This window comes from Phalacrocorax aristotelis, chromosome 6, assembly GCF_949628215.1.
Source record: "Phalacrocorax aristotelis chromosome 6, bGulAri2.1, whole genome shotgun sequence".
NCBI classification, from domain to species: Eukaryota; Metazoa; Chordata; class Aves; order Suliformes; family Phalacrocoracidae; genus Phalacrocorax; species Phalacrocorax aristotelis.
The window spans coordinates 3210817-3234397 of NC_134281.1; the positions used below are offsets into that span (position 1 = coordinate 3210817).

Below are 23581 nucleotides of genomic sequence, written 5' to 3' on the forward strand. Positions count from 1 at the left end.
ACAGAACAACGAAGCAGTACATATATGCACATATACACATGAAAGCTGCTCAGTTATTTTAGCTCACTTTGCTCTTTATGATTTTCAGCAGCTACCACAGAACCTATGCTACCACGTTTGTTACCGTCCTGGGAAAATAGTCAGTAACCTTCCTGGAAAAGCTAACTGTTAAGACACTCTCCCAGTGACAGATTTTATTTTTCTGAGTTACGTTTCTTTTGCTGGAGCTTGAAATGAGTTAACCCGGAATGAACACTGCGCTGCCCTCAGCTTAAGACAAGTTGCAAACAAGATTGGTTTCCAAAAAGCATTTTCCCCCCCCCGTCAGATGAAACAAATGTACTGCTGCTCTGGGTCTGCCTCCTTTGAGAAAAGTGTATTTCTTTCAGTAAGACGCAGGATATAGGAAATTTCAAGTAGATTTGGTGATAAAAGAAACATTTTTAAACACAGTGTGAGATGTATGCCCATATGCTGTTGGACAGAATGTGACAGATAATTTAGAAGAACATTCCGCTACCCTAGCGTCTGCCGAGACATCTATATATGGCCTAGTGAATCACAAAATCTATTAAAAAATGTCAGATTAACTTCAATACATTCCAAATGAAGACTATATGTCCCTCCAACAGCCCAAACTTGAGAGCCAGCACATCCAGCAGGACGCTAAATGCTTGTGAGGAACTGAAACATGAAGAATGTCAGCTGGGGGTTAATTCACACGAACAGGTGAAACCATTCCTATTCTTTCTGAACATTAAGCCCGGTAACGGATATCATTACCTAAATAGAACTGCTTTAATTTTCATTGAAAGTTATGGCCAATTTGAGAGAAGGTTTAATTGAATATTCCACACTGTAGGGAAAGATAACAACTACACTGAAGAGAGAATTCTTGGAGTATATCCAGTCTAAACGATAAAAATCCTTTCCTTGTTTGCTGCCGAGGGAACGGGTTTCTGCTATGTATGCTGGTGTATTTTCACACAGCGCTACAAGTCGGTATTTCTTGAAGACAAAACTGCACCTTGGGAAGAGCAACTCTTCAGTAAAGTGGAAAGTGAAATGGGTAGGACAGCTCAAGGGCATCGCTGATTAACACAACAGCCTGCTCTTCAAGGTGACTCAGCTACATTACGTCCTCCTGAGCAGGAAAAGACTCAATTGGACGGCTCGCTCTTTATTTTTTGCCTATCCCTTCTATTAACATCAAATGCACACACAAATGGTGCCAATGGCTTTGAAATTACAAGAAAGAAATTTTTACATCAGTCCTCCTACAAATAATTCTGTAGGCTTCTCAATGAACAAGACCTGCTACTGGTGCTCCCCATTCCAAAGAAACAAAAAATCTATTTAAAAAAGGAGATTTTAAAAAGTCCTGCATGAAGTGTCATTTTTAAGGGAAGTTCTGCATCTCTGGAGACAACCACCAGCCTTCCTCCACCGCTGGGCCGTTAATCGTTCCTGTCTACCACTGCACCACGGCTGACCCATCCGCTTAAGGGAGAATTACAAAAAACTAACAAAACAACAACAAAAATCAGATGCTTCCATCAGGAGCAAAGTTGAAACAAATGATGAGGCTCTTTCCCTCCTTCTCATCATCACCGTCCCAGCACTGCATAAGATGTGCTTTCTGCAGACCCACTGTAATACTCTGAGCCGCGGCAGCAAAACACCCTCCCAGAGGTCTTGTCCAAGCCACCCCCTGCGGGCTTGCTTCTGGGCCGAGAGAGCCACCACCGCGCCAGGCTGCAGGACTGGGCTTGTTCAGCAGCACCCTACGGGTCTCCAACAAGGACCACGAGCCGGGATGGCTCCTCCCACTGTCACTTCTCTTTTCTGACATACTTTTATCTCCCAGATCACTGCTGCAACAAGTGCAAGTGCAGTTAAAGTGGAAAGCCATGCTTGACAGGTGACATCTGATAGGCAAGCATCTGATACCCAGGTTCAAAAGCAGTGTCAGATATTCCTCAGAGACGGTAACACAGCCATAAAAATCCAGAGGCTCAAAAGACAGGAAGAAATAAATCTTCACTCGTAAATGCCAGTGTGGAAGAGCTCCAGAATTTGAAATGGAGGCAGTAATGGTCTGACGACTATTTACAAGTGATCCAAGTATCCGGAGCAGTTTGAATTAAAGGCGGGGTTAAACATATCCACCCCGATGTGAGTGTGCCCTGACCTCCGAGGGAAGCCCAGGGTCCATCAGTCAGGGGAGGTCAGGAGCCAGCCCACCAGCTGCCTCTGCCCGGCTCCCGCGACGCCGCAGTGCAGGAGCCAACGTGCAAATGCCCACCGCGGGTCAGGCTCCAGCTCGGGGAATTCAGCTGTGAAGCCTCTTGTTCAGTGTCACTGTCTGTACCACAGCGGTATCGTAATTTCACCTATTTAAATGCCACATGATTAATTATAGCAAATGTCATCAAGTTAGCACTTTTCAAACAGAAAGTTGCTACCTGATCCGTGCATGCAAAAGCAAGCAAGTTCTCCCTGCGCCTTGTCTACTGGGTCTAGACGGCCGGGAGGCAGCGGTTCCCCATGCGGCGTAATGAGCGACTTGTCCTATGACAAAACCCTTATTTAATAGAGCTTAATTTGTGTTCTCTTAGTAAGTCAACAGCACGATTATGATCGCAGATGTTCTCTTCAGGACAGGATAAAAGCAGGTTTCTCCGTTGTTGCAGAAAATCACAAGTTTCTTCACCAAGCAGCCTTCTCCCTGAGTCATCACAGCTGACACCAGGAAAATAGAGAGAGAAACTCGCACTGCTCTGTTAAGGATGATATCAGCCCACGATAAAGCTATGAATAATTATAAGGCAACAACAGTAATAATAATAATAATAGTAAAATAGAAGAGCGTTGGGGCATCTGCAGGTCCTCTGCGGAAGGATCAGTTACAACAGCTAACACGGAGCCAGCCGGCTGTTCATTAACAATCAGGTTATTTACTGATCTCCAGTGCTGAAGTAGTAGAAAACATCCAAAGGGATGTTTTTGAAAGACACTTTAAAATACATAAATAAGTCAGGCTTGTTCTGATGTCTTAGAAGTTAAGCCCTAGCCCTGAGGAAATCACTCAGCAGAATTAGATATCCAGCTCTAGAAACACAGGATTATGACAGGAAATTAAAATACTGTCCCTACCTAGCATCTATTGTTACCATTGGGTGGTAATAAAATAAAAAATAAAAGGGCAAGCATATTTTTCTTCTTGAAGCAATAAAGACATACATTCTGTTTTCAGGAGATTAATAACATCCCAGTTTCACCAGGGTTCTCAAAAGCTGCTGCATAACATCTAGTCTGAATGTGTCCAAACATATTCTGTCACTAGGAATAAGGACACTAAACCTGCGTTACCTAAAAAACCCACTGCGAACTGTTTGTTCCTCTAGACTTAACCATGATCTACAAACTAAATGACCTTTGTTGTTGTTGGGCGCATGCAACTCTCATGGATCTGAGCTGTGGCCAGAAATCCACCCTCCGGGATGCCACCAGCACGTTGCTGAACCAAGCCCAGGTCAAAAGGCAGTACTTCAGTTGCTGGATACGTTTTCCTCGGTTGCTTTCTTCATTCTCCCCTAGGACCATCGCTGTAACAACTCCTGGTACCGGGCCATTACCTAACTGGTCAACTCTGCTGGTTACAACAATAAAACCAGTCACGCTCTCGCATGAGCTCACGTTCCTTTTGTTTCACCAGAGCACGCAGAGACAAAACAACACCGGGGCTACTAAAGCTCCTCCGTGAATGGAAGTGAAACGACAGGGATGTTTGACACCACCCCCAAGGGCTGCGCTCATTCACATAAAGCTCCTTGCTACGCACTCCACCAACTGCAGCTGAACGCCTTGGAAATGACACTGACTTGCCAATGCAAACATTGTCATTTCACCACTCAGCTTTTGAACACCGTGTATGTAAGAACTGAGATCGGAACATCTCAGATGACTGGATTATATAGAGCCTTAGATGAAATTCTAGCACTTAATGTGTTTCATGACTTATGTATTTTTTAATTCTTTCAACTCAGGACATGACATACTTTCCACCGAGGAGGTCACTCAATGACAGACAAATTGATCCTTAAGGGAGACACAACTGACGCTCGCGGTCTACTCCATCCATGGCACTAATCGTAACCACTGAAAGAGCAGCTCTGAGAGCTGCTGCCTCAATCGGTCATCCCCATCCATCTGCAGGCATGCAGGTGGCCTGTCACAGCCGCGGCAGGGGTAGCAGCCACATCCCACTCCTTGATGAATTGTGGCCTCAGGTTCTCGTAGTCCTGTGCTGTTGGCAACGGCGGCTTCCAGAGAGCCTTGTAACCTCCCAGGAAAACACAGGCAAAGTCAGACCACGAGGACTGTTCCCAGGGTCTATGAATCCTGACTGCACCTGTGTCTCGAAGCTAGGAATTGATACTGGGCTGATTTTTTTCCATCCCTGTTGAAAACCAGTCCTGGACACAACAGACAAAGACGGGCAAAGACTGTGGTTCAGGCTGAAAATGGCTTTTGCCTAGTAAGAGACCTAAATCTGTGATATTCTTTCAGAAAGTTGTTGCTGACATCCTAGACTATTAGAAACCTTTATATTTACACCCGGTTGCTGTGACATTACCTCCACCTCTGACCCAGCCCGGTACAACACACCATTGTTCACACAGAGTTACCTTCAACTGTTCTCCAACCTCCTCCCAAAGTCTGCAGATCCTGCAGCGCTGGGTGTTCTCGTATGGAGCTATTTGTGGATATGGTATTGTGAATGTTTCAAAGGTCTCCGCTAAGTACCTATTTATTTATTAGTAAAATTTAAGGTGTTGATATAATTGCTGTCTTCTAAGAACACGTATCATTATTGTTTTTCAGTTGTCCTGAGTATGACAGGGACTATAAAATGGATATTTAAAAAAACCCAGAAGCAGTAGGTCTGTGTACAGATTTTAAAGCCACGTATTCCCTTTCTGCAACACATCCCTGAACTTCAACTGATTTTAATCTTTTATGTAATAAGGAAAGCACGTAAAAGCCAGGCTAACAAATGCTATCCTCCCACCCACCAGCGGACAGTAGAAAGTTATGAAATACTCATACTGAAAAAGCCTCTTCCCTTTAAAATCCTGGAGCCTTAGAATAGAGAAGTCCCTGGGGCAATAACCTATAATCTCTGTATCATCTATTGCTCAAAAACCAAAGACAACTCTGGCAGCGTGTACAGGCTCTCAGCTGATTGAGGAGCCCAACTGCAGAAATCTTCAAGGTGAAAGGAACTCTCTCTGGCGCATCGCTCCAAGGTGAAGCCCGTCTTTTTTTGTTTTCACGTTCAAGTATATTAGCCCCTGACAGAAGTAAAGCTGATTCCTGCCAACTTTTTATCTGGCTATGTACAGAGCACTCTAGGCAATACATACCCTTCTCAAATATTTGTGAATAAGCAGGTCAAATTACCAGCGCCTCGCGAGCGATGCAGTACTGCTCCGGGGTAGCGGCGAGCAAGGGATCGTCAGTCTGGCACACTCTGAGCGAAAGAGCGGTCACTTTATTTGCACTATGGGCAGAAAATGCACGTACGGTGGTTCCGTTTATCAACGGAGCGCTGTAAGTCTGCTTGTTCCGGGTCACGGGCACACGGTTTGCAATTACAGCAAGAAAACACAACGCTGTACACAAGAGAATACATCAGGGATGACTTTGATATTTAGCTGCGCGGCATTAAGAGAAGCAGTGCTGAGGGCTGTCACAACAAGCCCTTGCTTTGCCCGGAGTAGGCAGCGCTGCTGAGTGTTTATGGGAATACCAGGAATGCTCTGCCAGGAGACCAGCGTTCAGCTAGTATGCGTGACTTACTGCCAACAAACAGGCACAACGCCTTCAAGTCATGAACAAGGCAGAGCGCAAAACACCTATTTGTTAACTCCATACATGATACGCCCATTTCCCCTCGTCTGCTTGGTTTTGGCAATATTTGAACACTTCCATATCCCTGGGACAACACTGTAATGGGACACAGGTGATGAAGCTTCATCGCCCTCCACCTGTTGGGGCTGTGTCTTCTCCCAGCATCGGTCATCTGAAGGTGCCAGTCAGACGCAGGCAAGGTGTGCCGCTGTCATTTGATTGACAACTGTTAAACACAGACGAGCGTACGAAAGCAGAGACTGTGCTAACACAGCCGGGGGTCTGCCCATCGCTGGTGTTTGGGAGAACAAGGTACCTTTCTCTCTTGGATGACTTCAAATCTCTCTCCCGTGACACGCTCTGCCTCTGGTTCCTCTACATTTGCCTGTGATTCTGCAGAACTACTACTTTGTTTTCAGCTAGAATAGTCTAGATTGTATTAGAAGCACTCAGTTTAAATGCCTTCAAAAAATAATTCTGATCTGGCAAGTCTGTTTTTAAAAAAACATGGAGAATAAAGGTAGTGTCCATCTAAATCAAGGCAGCCGAGTTGTTTATTCAATTCCTCTCAACCTTTTAAAAAGCACACAAATTTTGGAAAAGAGCAGCTGCTTTTCAGAAAGATTTTTGATATGTGAAGGCTATTTTGGAAAGAAAAAAAAGGCAGAATTAAAGTGTAAATATATTTCTGCCAAAAAAAAAAAAAGCTTGAGGTTTGCAATTTTTCTATCTGAATTTCAAGATAAAAGAAGATTAAGAAAAGAGCACACGGGAGACGAGTACAGGTTCCCCCAAGATACACACACATCCACGGCTACGAAGGACGACACCTGTGCGTTTCCGAGCCCTGGGCAGGCTGCAGGGACCACCACACCTACACTTCGGCGGCGGAGCCTTTCACAGCCCTGTCCAAATTTTCCCACTTGGGATACGTGTAGCTCCCTACAGCACATATGCCTCACAAATTCAACAGGATGTTTCATATGTGTCCCCATGAGCAAATACTTCATGTTCAGTAATGTGGGAATAAGGTGAGCATGGGTTTGGTGCCCTTTCTATCAGAGACTACTGGCACAGGCACCTTTTAGCATCTGCCTCATTACAAATATTACACTCTGCATTTTTGTTACTGTTTCTGGCAAGTTCAGCCCTTGCCTGAAGAAAAACAGACAATATTTCAACGTAACAAATCACAGTGCCACTGAAAGAATGGCGAGAGAGGGAAACTCATGTTTATAATGTTATATGTTTACATTTTTGATGTCAAATTCTCAGCATCAGCTTGTGATGGTCTCTGACCGACCTGAACGCAAGCCTGATGGCATCCCGGGTATCTGGGGTTTAAACAGAACCAACTTATTTCAGAAAAGAGGATAAGCTTTCTTTTAAAGTTATACAAAGAGGTAAACCAAAGCCATCCTTGCAGCCATCGCTGTACTGCGTGCCCTCTGGAGACATGCCAGGCATCACACTGCACAGTACCACGATGCTGAGCAGGCTCCTGGCCGCGGATGGGAAAACCTCACTGGCCCTTCCCACTGCTACTAAAGCAAGAAAGTGTTTAATCCTATAAACAGGATCCAGTGCTATAATCTCCAGGTGGTTACATTATATAAACGGATTTAAGGTATTTGAAGTCTGCTGTTGGGCCACCAGACTGCAACCCTGGCTGGTGTAAATCTCTGTAACTTCACTGAAGTCAGTGGAATTGCACCAATTCAGGGCGCATTTGAGGAGCTGTCCTTCAATTAATTTTTTTTTTTTTCATGTTTCTGTAACCCTCAGCAGGGCAGGAACAAAAAGCGTTCCTGCCCTCCAGTGGGGGATTCCCTGCACCGTGGGGTGCAGGGGAGCTGCTGCGGCTCCGGCTGCCGGGGCACACCAGCCACCGGCACCGTGTCCCGCCCTGCGCGGCCACCCTGGCGCAGGGACCTGCAGCGCTCACGGAGACCCCTCAACGCTTCTTCTGAAAGTCACCATTTCCCTCCATTTATTCTGCTCGGTTGTACCCGAGGGCCCAGGCTCTCCACGCACGCACAGACATGCAAACGCAAAATCCCACATGAATCTGGCATTAAAATTAACCGCCTCTGAATGCCAAATTGTTGAGCGGCTTAAATAAAGTTCCCAGAGTTCCATCAGTAAAACATTAATAGAGCAACCGGGAGTACAATTTGTACAATCTACCCATGTATTCCTTTAATTTTTTAAAAATGTTATGAACTTTAAGTAATGCAGCAGGGAAAAGATATCACTAATAGCTGTCAAAAACCTAACTTTTATGACTTCTCACGCTGCAATTTAGCACCCTCACAAACTGCTCAGACTGATGGCATTTGTGAATAAAACCATTTTTTCTATCTGGTATAACTCTATAACTTAAGCTTTCAACCATTCCCCGCTCACGTTTCAGCAGCAGCGCGATGTGGCTGCCCCAGAGACCGAGTTCAGCTCAAATGGTCCGTGTAAACCTCCACCACCCAGTGCAGCTTCGGGAACAGAAGCTCCTTTTCAAGGTGTTTCTTACAAGAGGAGAAAACTGCTCCTGGAAACAGAGTCCTTAATGCAATCTAAGGACATCAAAGAGCAGCAGCTACCAAAGAACCCAGCCTGTCCCAAGGATAAAATTTCAGTTTTCTTTGCTTATGGAGACTTCTGGATCCTCACCCAGAGGCCGCCGATACTTCAAACACAAACATAATGCAAAATGTAGTGACTTGTGAACAAGCGCTTCAGATTAGACTTTGGCCTGATGCAAGCAGCATTTTCTATAAACTATTTGCAAATCAGCATCACTGTGACAGTAAAATGGTCTGTCACATCTTCCAAGGCCTCCCCACTACCGCGGCGAGCAGGGAGAAGCCGTGCGAGCAGCAGGCAGCGGCACGGCAGCTTACAGGAGTCTGTCCTCCCTGCGTGCCCGCGTGGAGAACCACCTGCATCCTGTCACCCAGAGGCACTGAGGATAAACACAAAATAATTGCATCTCCAGAGATGAAATAGAGCTAGCTGCCCCCACCCCCCAAGGAGGCTCTTGTTTTGCTGTTAGACAAAGGACATTAGGAAAAGCTCCAAAGAAGTGAGCTGCAATAAAATGATTACAGACGTAAAAACCAAAGCCAGTATCAATGAGGCGAGCAAGTCGAATGGAAGGGAGATGGCATGTATTTTTTCAGGAGAAAGTCATCTGACTGAGGCCTATTACTTTAGAATTTTACTGTGTTGCTGTGATTCAGCGAAATAAATCAGCCACCACCTAATGTCCACTTATGCCAAACCAGCAAGTTGATGAAGCCTTCGTAAAAGTCATAGATTGGAACTCCAATGCAAAACGTTATTCTTTGCTATATTTTACTATATTTTGTTATATTTTACTATCAATAGCCTAAAACACCAGGAAGATGCCAAAAGAGGAGCTGACTTTGGCTTTGGCTTTTTTTATTTGTTTTTGTGTGGTTTTGGGTTGTCCCTCCCTCTTTGGTAAATTACAAGTCAGAAGTTAAAAGCAAGAAAATTGATTAAAATAATCTAATTCTGTTCTAGTGAAGAGAAGGCTTAATGGGTAACCGAAATAGTGTGCATTGCTTCAACAACTTTTTCATTACAATTAAAAAAATAATGGCTTTCTCTGTTTTGAAAATTAAGGATTACACTGGATTGAGAACTGCCTTATGAAGAACCTCCTGACTGGTTTTTCAGACGCCTCAAAGACAAATAAGAATTTCTATAAGCACTCTTTTGTCTGGAATGGAGAGCTTTGGTTTCAGCTTCTTCAAGAAGTACACTACCACACTCCGTAACGAAGAATATGCAAAGTAATTAAAGCGAGACTAACTCTTCACCTATCGCTTTGGTAGCACGCTGCTGTCTCGTTAGAGCAGTGCTCTGCGCGCAGCAAGAAATCAAAGCCACAGAAGAAGTTCTTCTCGACCCATTTGCTTCTCAGCCCATCGTACCCGAGAGTGCTTCAGATGAGAAGTGCCGCTGCTCTCAGCATTGCGTCTGCCAGGGAAGTTTGTAAGAACGCTGAGGAGGCGGCCAGAAATAGTTCAGACAGGAGAATGAACGCCTTTTTTAAAACTGCTGCCTTTTTAAATATGCAAGAGGTGGAAATGATAATACATAATTAATACATGTGAGGATGTAAAACAAAAATAGTGCTCTGCTACCTGCTGATGCACGTAGCGGCAGCGTTACGGTGCAGTAGGATGGTACAGAAGGAAGTGCCCAGCCCGGTGGATAAACAGGACGGTTTCTTTCCCATGGGTTTGACACAGCAGTGGTTTCACAGCACAAGCACATTTGTTACCCTCAAACCTTAAATATACACATCCTTCATTCTTAAGTCATAATCTGTCTCCTATAGTAAAAAGACCTTTGTCAGTGTTGGAAACGCAAAGCATCGCTCAAACCCGGTCTTGTTTATTCTGCACCAACATAAAACACATCCCTTTGTACTAAGCTGTTACACAGCGTAGCTCTTTACAGGACTGGATACTCCACCACCCAGAGGAGTTAGCTCATGACTTATGAACCGAGCCTACAGCGTACTCGCCGCCCGCTGCCTGCGCGGGCAAGGGCTGCGGTTCCCTGAAGAGCAGCACCCAGCAGGGCTTCAACCACTGTCCTTGTCCAGGTCCCCTGGGGCTGGCGAAGCCTTTGCCCAAGAACTGGTCTCAAGTTCTCCTCCGCATTTTTTCTTTATCATCCGTTAGAAAAAATAGAGTGGATTTCAATTGCAACCCACTTGTTGACTGAAGGTCGCGCCACTCAAATTAAACTTTGCAATTCAAAGAATGTCCCCTAATCTATGCAATGAAAAAAATCTTTAAAAATGTATTTTATACACAATTGCAGCCATTTGAAGCCCAGCGACTACACCTTTTGCCTGGTACCATATGAATGAAAATATACCCCTATAATTAGAACAGGAATCAACTGCAACAGTCAAGCTGTTAAAGTCGTGTTAAATGCTGACTTTGCTGACACTTCAACAGGTTTCTTGTCCTTGCATTTAACATCCTCTAATTAAGGAGATTTTTCCCTATGTTAAGTCAACTACCAATTAATTACTATACCCTCCAATGAACAGACTTACAAGCTTGTTTTTTGTTAGTATTGCTATAATTTTAACTTTTTTTGTCCTTTGAAATTCTATGTAAACTTCTCCTTAACTCTTTACTCAGTACAAACGTACCCTTACCTTCTCCCAAGTAGGCAAGAACACGCTGGGTTTTTGCTGCAGCAGTATTACTTTGCCTACCCCTAGAAAAGAATTAGAAGTATTGAGGTCCCTTCCAACCTGTTATTCTGTGTATTTTGATACTAAAGAACAAATGTGTACAGCAAAAAGTACACCGTGACCGTGTTTGTACGCGTGGTAATGCAGTAAACATTTCCCTTAAATATTTCTCCAGTCCCACAGATGATTTTTCATCTTGCTGGGTTTATTCAGCGGAAAACCAGCAAGCTCCTTCTTAAACAAACCACTGTTTTCCTCCCGGAGGAGAGGAGGCCCACCTCCTCTCAACAAAAGGCGAGCAGTTAAGCACAGGAGCCGTGCCCCACGATGCGCACGCACACCCCACGCCCCGCGCGGGTACCAGCGGTTTGCTCGGAAAGCTCATTTACTCCCCGCGCTCCCTGCAGCTCCCACCTCCTCTCCTACAGCTGTTCTGCCGACTTCCAATTCACAAAAGCAAAACCTCTTTAGACCCAAAATAAATACTAATCTTAAATTCAATGTACCCTGACAGCAAATAAGTTTGCTGTGCTTACTTCAGCATGAATAAAAAGCCCGCAAGGAGACTCCTACATAAGAGTATATTTACAAGTTCCATTACCCACTGGAGAGATTGATGTAATAAACCTATAATAAAAAGCCTTGTGTTATGGATTTCTCTAATGTTTCTTATCAAACAGCCTGTATTATCTTGGCTTGTGTATTCAATTTAAAATAGGCTTTCAATAAGTGCCTTAGAGCTAGAGGTCATTTTCACTTAGTTTTCCGACACGCAGGGACGTGTACTGTCTTTTCCTGCTCTTGGAAACTAAGAGCTGTTTGTAGCTTGGTCAAGTTTACAAAGTAGGCAGACGGATAGATTAGAGAGAACAAGGGAGGGAATATATTATCTGTATTCATATCTTCCAGCTACAGCCAAAGCTACCAGGGGCACAGGCCCTCCTACACTATTTATTTTTCTTGCTAAGTAGAAAGGCGTAGCTGTTCCTCATCACATAAAACCGGTACACAGAAATTGTTTTGCCACCAGTCGTCACCTTATTTGTACATCGGACTGCCCGGCTGCAACCTGGCCGAGGTGGGGCTGTGACCTGCAGGCAGACTGCCTGGGATCCGCAGCAGTTACTTCACCTTTTAGGTAGGAATAGTACAAATTGCTACGCCAAACGCAGCCTTGGGAAGTGCAGGCAACAGCTAAGCTCTTGTACCTATTTATTTTTCTCGCCGGTACCGGATTTCACTAATAACCAATAGCTGCTAATTAGGATCTAAGGCAATTTACCTTAGGACATATTTCAAATCACTGCAACGTAATTATGGTAATGTTTCCCTCATTTATTAAAACACTTAAATACTTGTTGTTTTTATTTTCAGTTCTTAACCCCTTACTGCACGACGTCCCCTGCGCACTTTGAAGCAGCTTCATGGACCCACGCATGCCAATTGTTAGCTCATCTCCCTTTCACCGACACAATTTCTGCTAAAGCCTCTTGAATGAACCGTTCAGTCCCAGTATGATCCATCCATTGTAATCATGGGGCGTTTCTTCTCTGATTTCAACACACACTGGACATGCAGCCCAGTTGTCGACTGATACCAAACAGAGAAGGAAACCATATGGATTTTTAGGCTTTGCATGTCAACATTTCATAATGACTTTTTTTCCCCTTGTAATCAAGTCTTCCTTTCATTAACCATCCAATAGTAGTAATAAAAGTCCACAACTCCAAGCCCCGTTTCTAACACAAAAAGGAATAAAACTGTGGGTTTTTGGTAACGTGTATATTCAATGGCAGTGATTTCCTGCAGCCAGGTAACATTTTGCAGAACGAGCTGTTCAAAATGTTGGAATCAAATACAAGCAGAGATATATTTAGGCAAACACGCAATAAAGTGGTTGGGTATTAAACTGAAATCAAGACCCTTAACTTTTATGTGAACAGCAGATCCCTCTGCCATCAGTCTCCTCGTGACAAGGGTGAAGGGCACCCAGAGGTGAGCAGCAAGCTCGCCATTAGACAAGGTTAAAAATAGGTAGCTTATTGGACATCAGTTGATGCACTAGACAGATGGACAGACGTCTTCCCAAGGGACAGAAGATTCTTTCCAGTAACTACAGAAACACATTCAAAAATCTCTTAAAAACACGGGGGACACTTTGAAATATTTAGAAAAATTTTAAAAATGCACACCTGTGTATAGACGTAAAAGTTCAGGCAAAATTTTCTCATCCCGTATAGAAGACGGACGACGTGCACCCACCTGCAGCATGACAACTTTAGCCTACTAAAGCTCCTACGTTCTTCACCGTGGCAGTTTAACAGCAGCAGCGTAACTGCACGCTTGCTTCTCTCGAGTTTGTGGGTGACCATCATCACGCCACGCCTGATCTCTACACTGAAATCACCTCTGAATTAAAAGATTCGAGGTCAAATTGCACTGTGAAGCTTATGCGCGTGTTATATACCACATTTACTGCATGCTTCAAGTGACGTTAAATAAAGACACCATTAAATGTTTAACGGTGCCTTTCTCACCGTGGCAGACGCTTCACCTTCTTTTTTATCCACCAGACAGTAATGACACGGTTCCGACTGATGTTCCTGCTCTGAGTCAACAGAGAGGTCCCAGGCTCCTTTACATGCCTGCACTCTCGCTATACTGAAATATCACTTTAATTTCAGGTTATGCTGTATCTGTTCTATCCTTTTATAATGGCTCATCAATCCCTTTGATTTTTCCTCCATGGCTAACAGATCCCTGCTCCCAAAGTCAAAATAAGCTGTAAGGGTAACTGGAAAGCAGGACTACAACCTGTATGTCTCGCACATGCTGGGAACACACTGGCTTCAGCGCATTTAAATAAATACCTAGCTTGCTGACTTTTCAGCCCTGGTATTATCTCCCAAGCACTCTCGCAGCCCAAGAGCTCTCCATTCAGCTTCAGCAGCTCTGAAACTGGAACCTGAAGTTTGAAGCCATGAAGGAGCAGCAGAGCCATGGATGAAAAACCCTTCAGCCACACGCCTGGCAAGAATGACCAAGGCTTTACACAGAGATTTTATAAGTAGGGATTGTGCCAAACTATTTCCTGATTCAGAGCAAAACCAGAACTTTTCTTGGACTACGTCTGCAAAAAAAAAACCTCCCTCCATCTAGCTAAAAAGAGTTGTGGAGGTCTATGGGAAGCTGCTAAAATTACATGCTTCTGTACCTAACAAAGCGGCGCTGTTTTCGCCAGCGCTAAATACCTCCCTGGAGGGTTGAAACGCGTGGAATTTAGGGCATCTTAACACTTTGTAAATCAAGTCCCTCTCCTGGTTTTTTCGCTTGCCTTCTGCATTTCGGAATTCAGATGTGAGAAGTCAGGACAGTCAGGATGATAAACAGATGTCTAGAAAAAGAGCTCCTACTTCAAGTGAGGATCCCACGACTTTGACAACCGAAGTCAGTGAACAGTCACTCCTCCCAGTGCTCCCACAGCCCACTAATACTCTGAAAGGAAAATTCTCTGCAGCCTTTGGACACCTACAGACCTTAAGCAAGATGCTTAAAAAGCCTAAATTCACAGGGCAGTTGCTTTGGTCAGCTTAAATAGACCCTTACTGTTTTTATTACGCAGCTTAGTCTTCTTTTGATTGCCTTTTTCCACCTTATTTAATAGCCTCTAAAAGGAGGAGGATGCTCAGGACCAAGTTTTAATGCAACCTCTTGAACAAATTATAGTAAAAGAAAATTTGAATCCTCAATAATTTAAGTGTTATTTTTTTACTACTAATGTGAATCCAACCCGAACAAATTAAAACAGGAAGAATTAATTGGATATGCAAATAAGATTATTCAGTATATAAATCTAATTACATACCAATTTGCTTTAACAGCATGAAAAAGGAAAAAAAACGTTCTTTGTAAATTGATTGTTTTAAAAGCCACCTGTAGCACAACAAAGTGGAAAGGCTGTCTCTTAAAGGTACTCATTATCGGCATTAATAAAACAAGGTATTCCGAAGATCTCGTCAAAAGCACCTTTCTAACGGGCACCCCGCTTAGTCCTCTGATTTACCGTATTCCATTATCAGTTTTCAAACACTGTTTCAAAACACTGCCTCGACTTCTGTCCTCCCCCAGCAACAGACTCGCTCAAACAAAACAGGCTGAGCTTGGAAACGTTAGGTGATTCTGGTCACAAACCCGGACTTCTCCATGCTGGTGCAGACTTATATTCATGCCTGAGCGCAGAACACTAGCGACGCCGACCCTGGGGGCTGGGGTGGCATCAGAGCCAAAGCAGACCTTGCCAGCGGTGGTCATTCGGCAGCTGCTGGCTGCACCATGCACACACTGATCCCTTTCAGGTTTCTCTGTCACCTTTAGAAAACAAAAAGGGACAAAGGAATAATTAGCAGAACACCACAGTGCGGTGAGGAAGATTTCTCCAGGGGGAAAAAAAGCCTGTTAATTTTGAGCCTTTTGTGTCCAAGAAGCAAATTACACAGATAGTCAATTTACTTCTTTGAATAACTACTTGTCAGTAAGAGTAAAAATTATAAATGAGATCACTGGAATTGATTAAGATACAGAATAGCTGACACTGTAATTAGTGCCCAGTGTGCCATCTCTGATAAAGAACCCCAGTCACCCGCTTTCATTGACTGTACATCGAATTTTGTCATCTAACTCTGGTTTCCTGAGCCACAAATTGGGCTTCTAAAATCATCTGGAGTAAAGAGTATTAAAAATGCGCTCCAAAGGATAAGAAAGGGAATACAACCTTTAGACCGGTACAGGAAGCATGTACAGAGACCACCTTATCAAAAGCAAGGTGGTGTTGTTATGGACAACTAAATTTGATGCCTGTGAAATCTGAACTGGATGTATACTACAAAATATTGAGACACATTAAAAAAATTAACTTAAGGTCAAGGGATCAGGAATTTTCATGGGAAAAAACTCCTTGGGAATGAATGGGAACTCACAAATACACTAATTTAAAATAATAAAACTAGCTGTGACCTGGGGGGGGGGGATAGGGAAGGCGCTGCCTGGTTCACTACTGCTATTGATAAGGGAAGTTGTTGCTTCTGAGACTGAAAATTCCAACAACACTGGCGACTAAACACCTCCGGTCGCCTCCCAGAGCAAAATCCCTCTTGGTGATGCCCCGCAGAGCTCTATCCGCTCCCCCAGGAGTGCCGCAGCCCGCGAGCAAGGAGCCAACTAGAAGAGCAGGCGCGCACACAAGGACTGATTTGCAGCAGAGCATCTTCCAACTTCCACCGTTTTCTGGAGCGTCCTTATTTCATTGTGTCTAATTTAACTCAGACGAGGTTCCCCGGTATGTGGTTAGCAGTGGGGATGGCAGTTAGCGTCATCTTGGACCTGCAGGTTTATGAAGGCGGCAGCTGTATCCAAATACGCTGCAATCACTTTACAGGCATCGCCTGCTCCGTCTCCGAAGGCAGCGTGTCGGGGCTCAGTGTCGGAAATTGAGTAGTCGCTGTACGCACACGCCGCAGCCTTACTTCGGGTGAAAACTAATGCGGTCTTTAATACGGCTGATCCTCCAGTGAAGGCTACGTACCACAGAGGACTCCGTTTTTATCACTAGATCATTGCTTCTTTAGGGAAATCAGACAGCTTTCTAATTAACCAGCCCCCACATGCCCACCCCTACACTCCTGCTTTGAATGCATGTACTGAACCATAAACACCTCATTCTGAATCATATTATCAAGCAGGTTGTGGTTACGCTTATCCTCACATGTATTCTTCTTGCTTTCCAACCCAATCCAAAAAACATAATGCTTTACTGACATCTACTTTTTTATTGCTTGCATTACTGAAAGAAAGTGAGTCTCGAAAATCCTGTAGTTTTTCTTTTATCCCTCTGCATTTTAAGGGGTTTTACGGTACTTACAAAAATTACTGTTGAATAAAATTGACTTTTAAAGAAATTGCAAGACCTTGTTTCTTCCTACAGTTTCTCTGCTGCAGGGGAAATCTGATCTCATTTTTAATAGAAACGCTGAGATTTACAAATTAGCACAGTCTGCCATCTCACACCCTTTGGTACACTCCCTCGGGCAATTTGGTCACCTGCCCCTGTTACTTATCTTCTGTTTGGGTTTTGCTCTTTGTCTGCTTTTTCTTGGAAGAGCAACGAATCCAGAATTAATGACTCTCTGGTATAAATCCAAACAAGCAAACATTTGTAGGGAAACGGTTGCATGACCATAAGACAGTTGCAAAACAAGCACAAATAAATTCTTCTTCTCAGAGGGGAACTAAATCCCAGCAAACTAAACTGTGCTCCTACCCCCGAGAATGCTCTCCCGGTGCTTGGTTACAACGTGCTTCGCTTTCAGGGGGTTGTCCTTGCACTGCTGTAGATGAGCACTGAAAATAAATGCACAAGTATGGTGAACACAGTGGGGGGTTTTGCCACTTAAAGTCTCTATATGTTTGTTTGTAGCATTTATTGCACACTTCAGATTGTGTTCATAATGAAGGATAGCTCAAGGTGAGCATTATCCAGCCACAGAGATGCTGGTAATACATTCATATAGTTTAGCTAATACATTTTTCATTTAAGTACAGGCTGGATACTAATACATTTGTATAGTGAAACTAATACATTTTTTATTACTTTAAACGCTACGTGGGCAGCTGCAGAGTAACTAATGAATTTACATGAGATCTTCTGAAGTCTCCAGGAACAACTTAAAGAGTTTTTAAACTACTATATTCTCCCGTTCACAACAAACAATGATTGCGAGGGACAAGACGTAACAAGAGTACGTCAGCAGGGCTTCCTCTGAGTCCTCGAGTACGACTAAGCAAAGCGGGAGAAAATGTTTTGTTGTTTTCTTTCAATTTTTCCCCTTTTCCACTGCCTCCACCAGCTCCGCCAGGGGCACCCAAGGCAGCTCTCGGGTGTGCATGTCAGCAGTTCCGTGCACTGGAAGGGGGTTTTTATGGCAGTAAATTTGTCTTGTGCCTACACTTGGAGCCTTGCCACAGGCACCTGAGCTCCTCAAGGTCCTCCTGCCGTCTGCGCACCCACGGGACACACGAGAACCGCTAACGGCACAACCTGTGCTACCGGCAACGATGCCACGTGCGCATGCGGTGCTGCGACCCCGGGAAATGGTGCCAAACAACCCCCGCACCCACTGCGTGCCGCAGCCATCAGTCACGAAGGCAGGAGGGACCGGAGCCCAAAACACGGAGCAGCTTGCCCAGCCCCCGGACCAGATCCCCAGAGCCCCTCTGCTCTCTGTGCTGCTTCCAGATGCCGAAATTCAACTTCCTTCATGCAAAAAAAGGCTTCTGAAGAACACAGAGAGAATTAAACCAGGCAAAACCACAATAAACATTAAGGCAAAAGTTCAGGCTTTCAGGCTCAGCTTTCCTCCAGAAAACTGTTTTTGCTGGAATCTGTGTCCTGCTAATTATTAAGCACGTGAAAATCTTGGCTTTTTTAAATTTCACTGGTTTGGACTGGCACATTTTATCGGTTTGACACACATTAAAAATGCTCCTTTTTTTAAGTTATGTTATGACGCCTCTCAAATTACATAAAATCCTTGCTAACTGTTGTAACATTAACTGCTACATTTTCATGCGTCTTCTCCTACTTTTAGAAGAAGTACTGCTGTACAATGCCAGAGAACGTCTACGCTTAAAAATAAGATGGGCTGGTTAAGTTTTACCAGTAATTGGATGTCACATTAAGGAAAGTTAAATTTAAAAAAGTGTTAAAAGCCTCTGCCATCATTTTAAACGCAACACCTTGCAAGAACCGTGAACGCTACTGCTGACTCCAACGTGTGAGACCTAACAGGCTAACAACCTCTCACAGATCAATCCTGCAAAACACTGACAGGCACATTTAGCCTGTATCGCTGAGAAAAACCAACACTATAAGCACATTTTACACACAGCAAGCACGTTTCACAAACAGCACCGCCACACCTGCACAGAAACCTCGAGTCCGGTAAGTGTCGGAACGAACTGAGATAGTGACTTCCAATAAAATTTTAAAAGTTTAGTTCAACGTCACTCATTAAAAAACGAGAAAACGTAGCAATCAGACCGTTACTGCCTGCAATGACACCATCAGAACATCCTTATTCCAGGAATAAATACCAGTACCCGAAGGCTAAGGTGAAGATTTCTCTTCCCCAAATCCCAGGTCAGATTCCCGCCTCCCTTGCTTGTATTTGGCATGGTTAGGCAGCCCCTGACCTTCCCAAACTGTCCAAGCAGTGCCGCAACATCAGGACTCCACCCCGCAGACCTGCCGTAGCCCCCTGGCATGCATTACAGATGTGTGCAGCTGCAGGCTCACGTGAAGCCGGTCCTAAACTCTCGCAGCCCTGCCCACGGCTTCTTCATCTCCCGCCTCTGGGCTGCACTGATGTCTGAACCCGCTAAACACTAAATGCAACAGTGCGCTGAAGACGAGGCTGACCTGCTTTCCCTCACTCTGGGTTTGATTTAATTCCTGAGGGTGTTCGTAGACAAACTGTATTTCGTTTGTTTTTAAAGCACGATCTCATTGATTTTCAATGTCATTTCTACTCCAGCACGGAATTCACTACTTTTGGGTGAGAAGAAATACAACATCGTGACCCAGCAATTCAGCAGCGAGACTACCCAATCCAGAGAATTCCCTGTGTCAACTCCTGCCAACAGAGCATTTGGATTGTACAAGTGAGCTCTAAATCCTTCATCAGTACAACATCCGAGCGTCCCCTTTCCTGCACCCTGTAGTGTTTTAATTAACGTAACACCTGTCAAATGTTGCTATTTCATGATGAGTGACAGATTTGTATGCTTTGCCTCGCACACGTTTGCTGTCCTTTATATTCATTTGCATGCAGGTATATTTTAAAAAGAAAGAGACATTAGCCCCGTGCTTTAAATGTCGTCTGGATTATGAAGTAGCAGCTAAAACTGAGCACAGAATGCCTCTTTTAGTGCTTTTCAGATATGGATATAATTTTATATAGTTCTATGCTTGCTTATCTAGTTTATACCACACACGTGTAGTAGTATGAGCTGTATCTTTTAACTCCACTTTCCTTTTAAGAAACTTTGATTGGGTTTGCAGCGTTCCTACATGCCTGCCTCCTCAGCGCGGAGACACAGCCCGGTGCCTGTCGCTCCCTGTCCCCAGGCCCCATGATGTAACCCAGGCTCACTCTTACTGCTTCTCTCTTGCTGCCATTTCACAAGGGTAAAGCTCCAGTAATTCATCACTCAAAACGCCGTCCCTGCAGCCATCGTTGCAGAATAAAACATGTCATAAGAAAAAAAAAAATCCATCACAGTTGTTTGCACATTTCTGTATTTTCTTGCCCTTTGACCTTTTTATTGCTCACTGCTCTTTTGATGAATATAACCGCGTTCAAGTAACCACCACCTAGTGCTGCGCTGCAATTAACACAAAAAAGGGCTGCTAACCAATTACGGGATTATTTAGCAATTCATAAACTGCAGAAAATATTTAGCTAGCAGTGAAATACAGAGAGCACGTGAAAAAACAGTAAGACGGAGGAAACCAGCATCAGGATGGCAGAACATGGAAATCCTGTGTCATTAAAAAGCAATGAGCCAGCTCCTCAGCTGATTTAAACTGGCATTCATTGACAGAAGTCAATATAATGACTTGCACTGTTGGAGAGCTGGGGTTATCTGTCAGGTCTGACAAACCTTTTCTTTCTCAAGCGGTACGGGGGATGCGGGACCCTGCAGGGAGCGATGGGGAGGGCTCTGCGGGGCCGCAGGGAATGCTGCTGGACCCTCCACGAGGCTGCTTTCCAGATGAAGCGTCTTTCCATAGCAAACCCACGCAAACTCAAGCTGTTCAGCTTAACCCACTCACATCGGCCCTGATCCCAAGTGCTTGCTGATACACAACTTTGCATAAAGATACCGCGTTGACCCGACCCAGGTGAAACATCTGTTGCACACATCGGTGCTGATCTTACAGAGCAAACTTAACATTTACCGGTACGGCTGGAGCTCCGGCAAATTATATACTCACGTTACAAAGCCTCTTCCTAGTTCTGGGAGCTCGTGAGACAGGCATATTAAATGAGCAATAAAATGCAACTTAATGGGGTCGATGTTAAATTAGTTTCAATTATCAAACCCCATTTTAACAAAATGAATGCCTGGCTTACATCCAGGATCCACATAATTTAGATGAGAAAGTGCTAGGTTCTCTCTCCTCCCGCTAACGGATGGCACGTCACTCCCTTGCCTTTCGTTAGGGAAAAACTTCCATATTCTATCTGAAGTACATGAACATACCAACAAAAGCCAGAAAGAAAGATAACATGCAAATTCAAGCTGAAGTGGAGTAGAAATCAAGACTGCTAAACTTGATGAAGCAAAGTCAGTATGAATAAATGTTAGAAAACTGTACACAGATTATTTTCCAATTAGTTGCCTGAAGAGCGCTATCATGAGGATATTACAACAATTAAAAAAAGACACAGAAATCGTCAGCTTTTTCCTAAGAAGAGGTGGACACAGGCTCTGACATGGGCCAACCTACTCAGATCTTGAAAATCGGAAAAGGAGATGCCTTGATCTGTACGTCACATATGCTGGAAATTAGCTATCGTATTTTGAAATGAGTCACTAATGTTAGTGAGCACAGATTAACGAAGACCCAGCGTCTGCCCTCCCTCCCTGGAAACGGCGAGGGGACACCGGTGCATCCCAGGGAGCCCACTCTACCCAGCACTGCTACTCTCTCTCATGTATGAAAAAACTGAGAATTTGCACAGTTTTTCCATTTTATAAGATGAGAGACGTAGCCGTTACTGATAACTGTTCTTGCCCACTTGACTTGAGAGTTGCAGCTGGGCTTCCTGACTCAGAAGAGGCATCATCTTTATATTGCTACAGAGAGCATTTTTATTCCAGATGAGGAATACATATTTCAATAACAGTTTGATAATGTGCTGCGCCAAAGACTTGTTTTCTCTCCTTAAGTGCTTCAATGTTCCTAACTCGGAGGGACTGAGGGGAGCCGACACGTGCAAAAATACACACAGTGGCAAAAGCACCTTCCGGCTCGATCTCATCCAGGTGCCTTGGTTACAGCCAGACCATGTGGGCTGTCCTTCAAGACCCCATTGACCCCTCCCCACCCCCAGCTCTCCCTGTTTTCATATCTGTAAGAGATTTTTTTGGGTCTCTTTCAATTATTCTTTCAGAGCTGTCATGTTAGCCATCATTTCTGTACTGGCAGATGCAGCACTCCTCAGTCGGCGCTCTGGTCTCGCATCTCTACCTCTTTCAAAGCTACTTCTTCCTTCATGAAGAAAACTGCAAGAAAAAAGCCTGTCTCTCCTTAAGCCTTTCTTCCTACATTTTTACTTTAATTGGCAGCAAATATCATCCCTTTCAGTCATGTCTGCAGTTTCAGAGGTGCCTGTATTCACTTTGTCTGGGTACGGTCACTATGTACTTGTGCATCAACCCAAAGGAAGGTTGGATGCCACGGGCATGCTACGGGCATCGGAACAGCATTACGCATCCAAGGGGATCATAAAATCATGAAAAACGTGCGAGGTGAAAGAACAGGATACTTCAAGTTATTGCCAAATCACCACAACCAGGGTTTCAGCAGTAAAGTGCAGAAATTCAACAACGCGATTACTTGTTTCATATATAATTCCCCTTTTAAGGGACATTATAAAAGACAATCTGACGTAGATTACTTGACACTAAGAATTTGGAAGCAATTTTTCTGTAGCTAAGGAAGTGCATATTTCTCATCTTCATTCCACCCCTGCATCCAGCCGCCTCCAGCCCCTTTTTATCTTGCTGTGCCTTCTGCATTACTCCCTGCTTTCATATCCCAGAAAGCCCAACCATCAACCTGCCTTCTTTCAAGTCCCTCTTCAGATGTTTTCTAGTAAAGCCCACACAGCACGAACCTAGAGAAAATGCCATTTCACGTGGACCATCTGAAAAGTGGAAGGAGAGAGAATGCTACAGGAATAAAGCTTGATCAGGCTCTCAGCAAGTGTTTCATGTTGTCCCGTTACACAGACAGCAAGCTTGCAGGGACAGGAATAATTTAGTCTTCCAAGTCTCACTGAATACCCATTACGTTATTTGCTTTTCACAAGTGAAAACAACGATAATATTCTGACCTTTGGCAGGGGTCTGTTTTGCAGCCATGAAGGCTTAGAAGGTACAAACTAAAAGATGGTAAGGCAGGTATTTCAGACATAAAGAGGAAGCCATTCACGTTCATGGTGCACTCAACATGCACTGGACAAAGTTCAAACAAAGCTTTCTCAGACATACTACTTTTCTTCTTTTTAGCTATACAATATGGACACAAGATGTTTTATGACAATTTTCCTTAAAACAAATGCAATCTTCATACGTTCA

The 23581-nt window shown here is 44.1% G+C and overlaps 1 protein-coding gene across 3 annotated transcripts in view; it reads right to left on the bottom strand.

The window, feature by feature from the left end:
• LOC142058457 (contactin-4) overlaps window positions 1-23581 on the bottom strand; it is a 353801-nt gene that overhangs the window by 136219 nt on the left and 194001 nt on the right. The window lies entirely within an intron of this gene.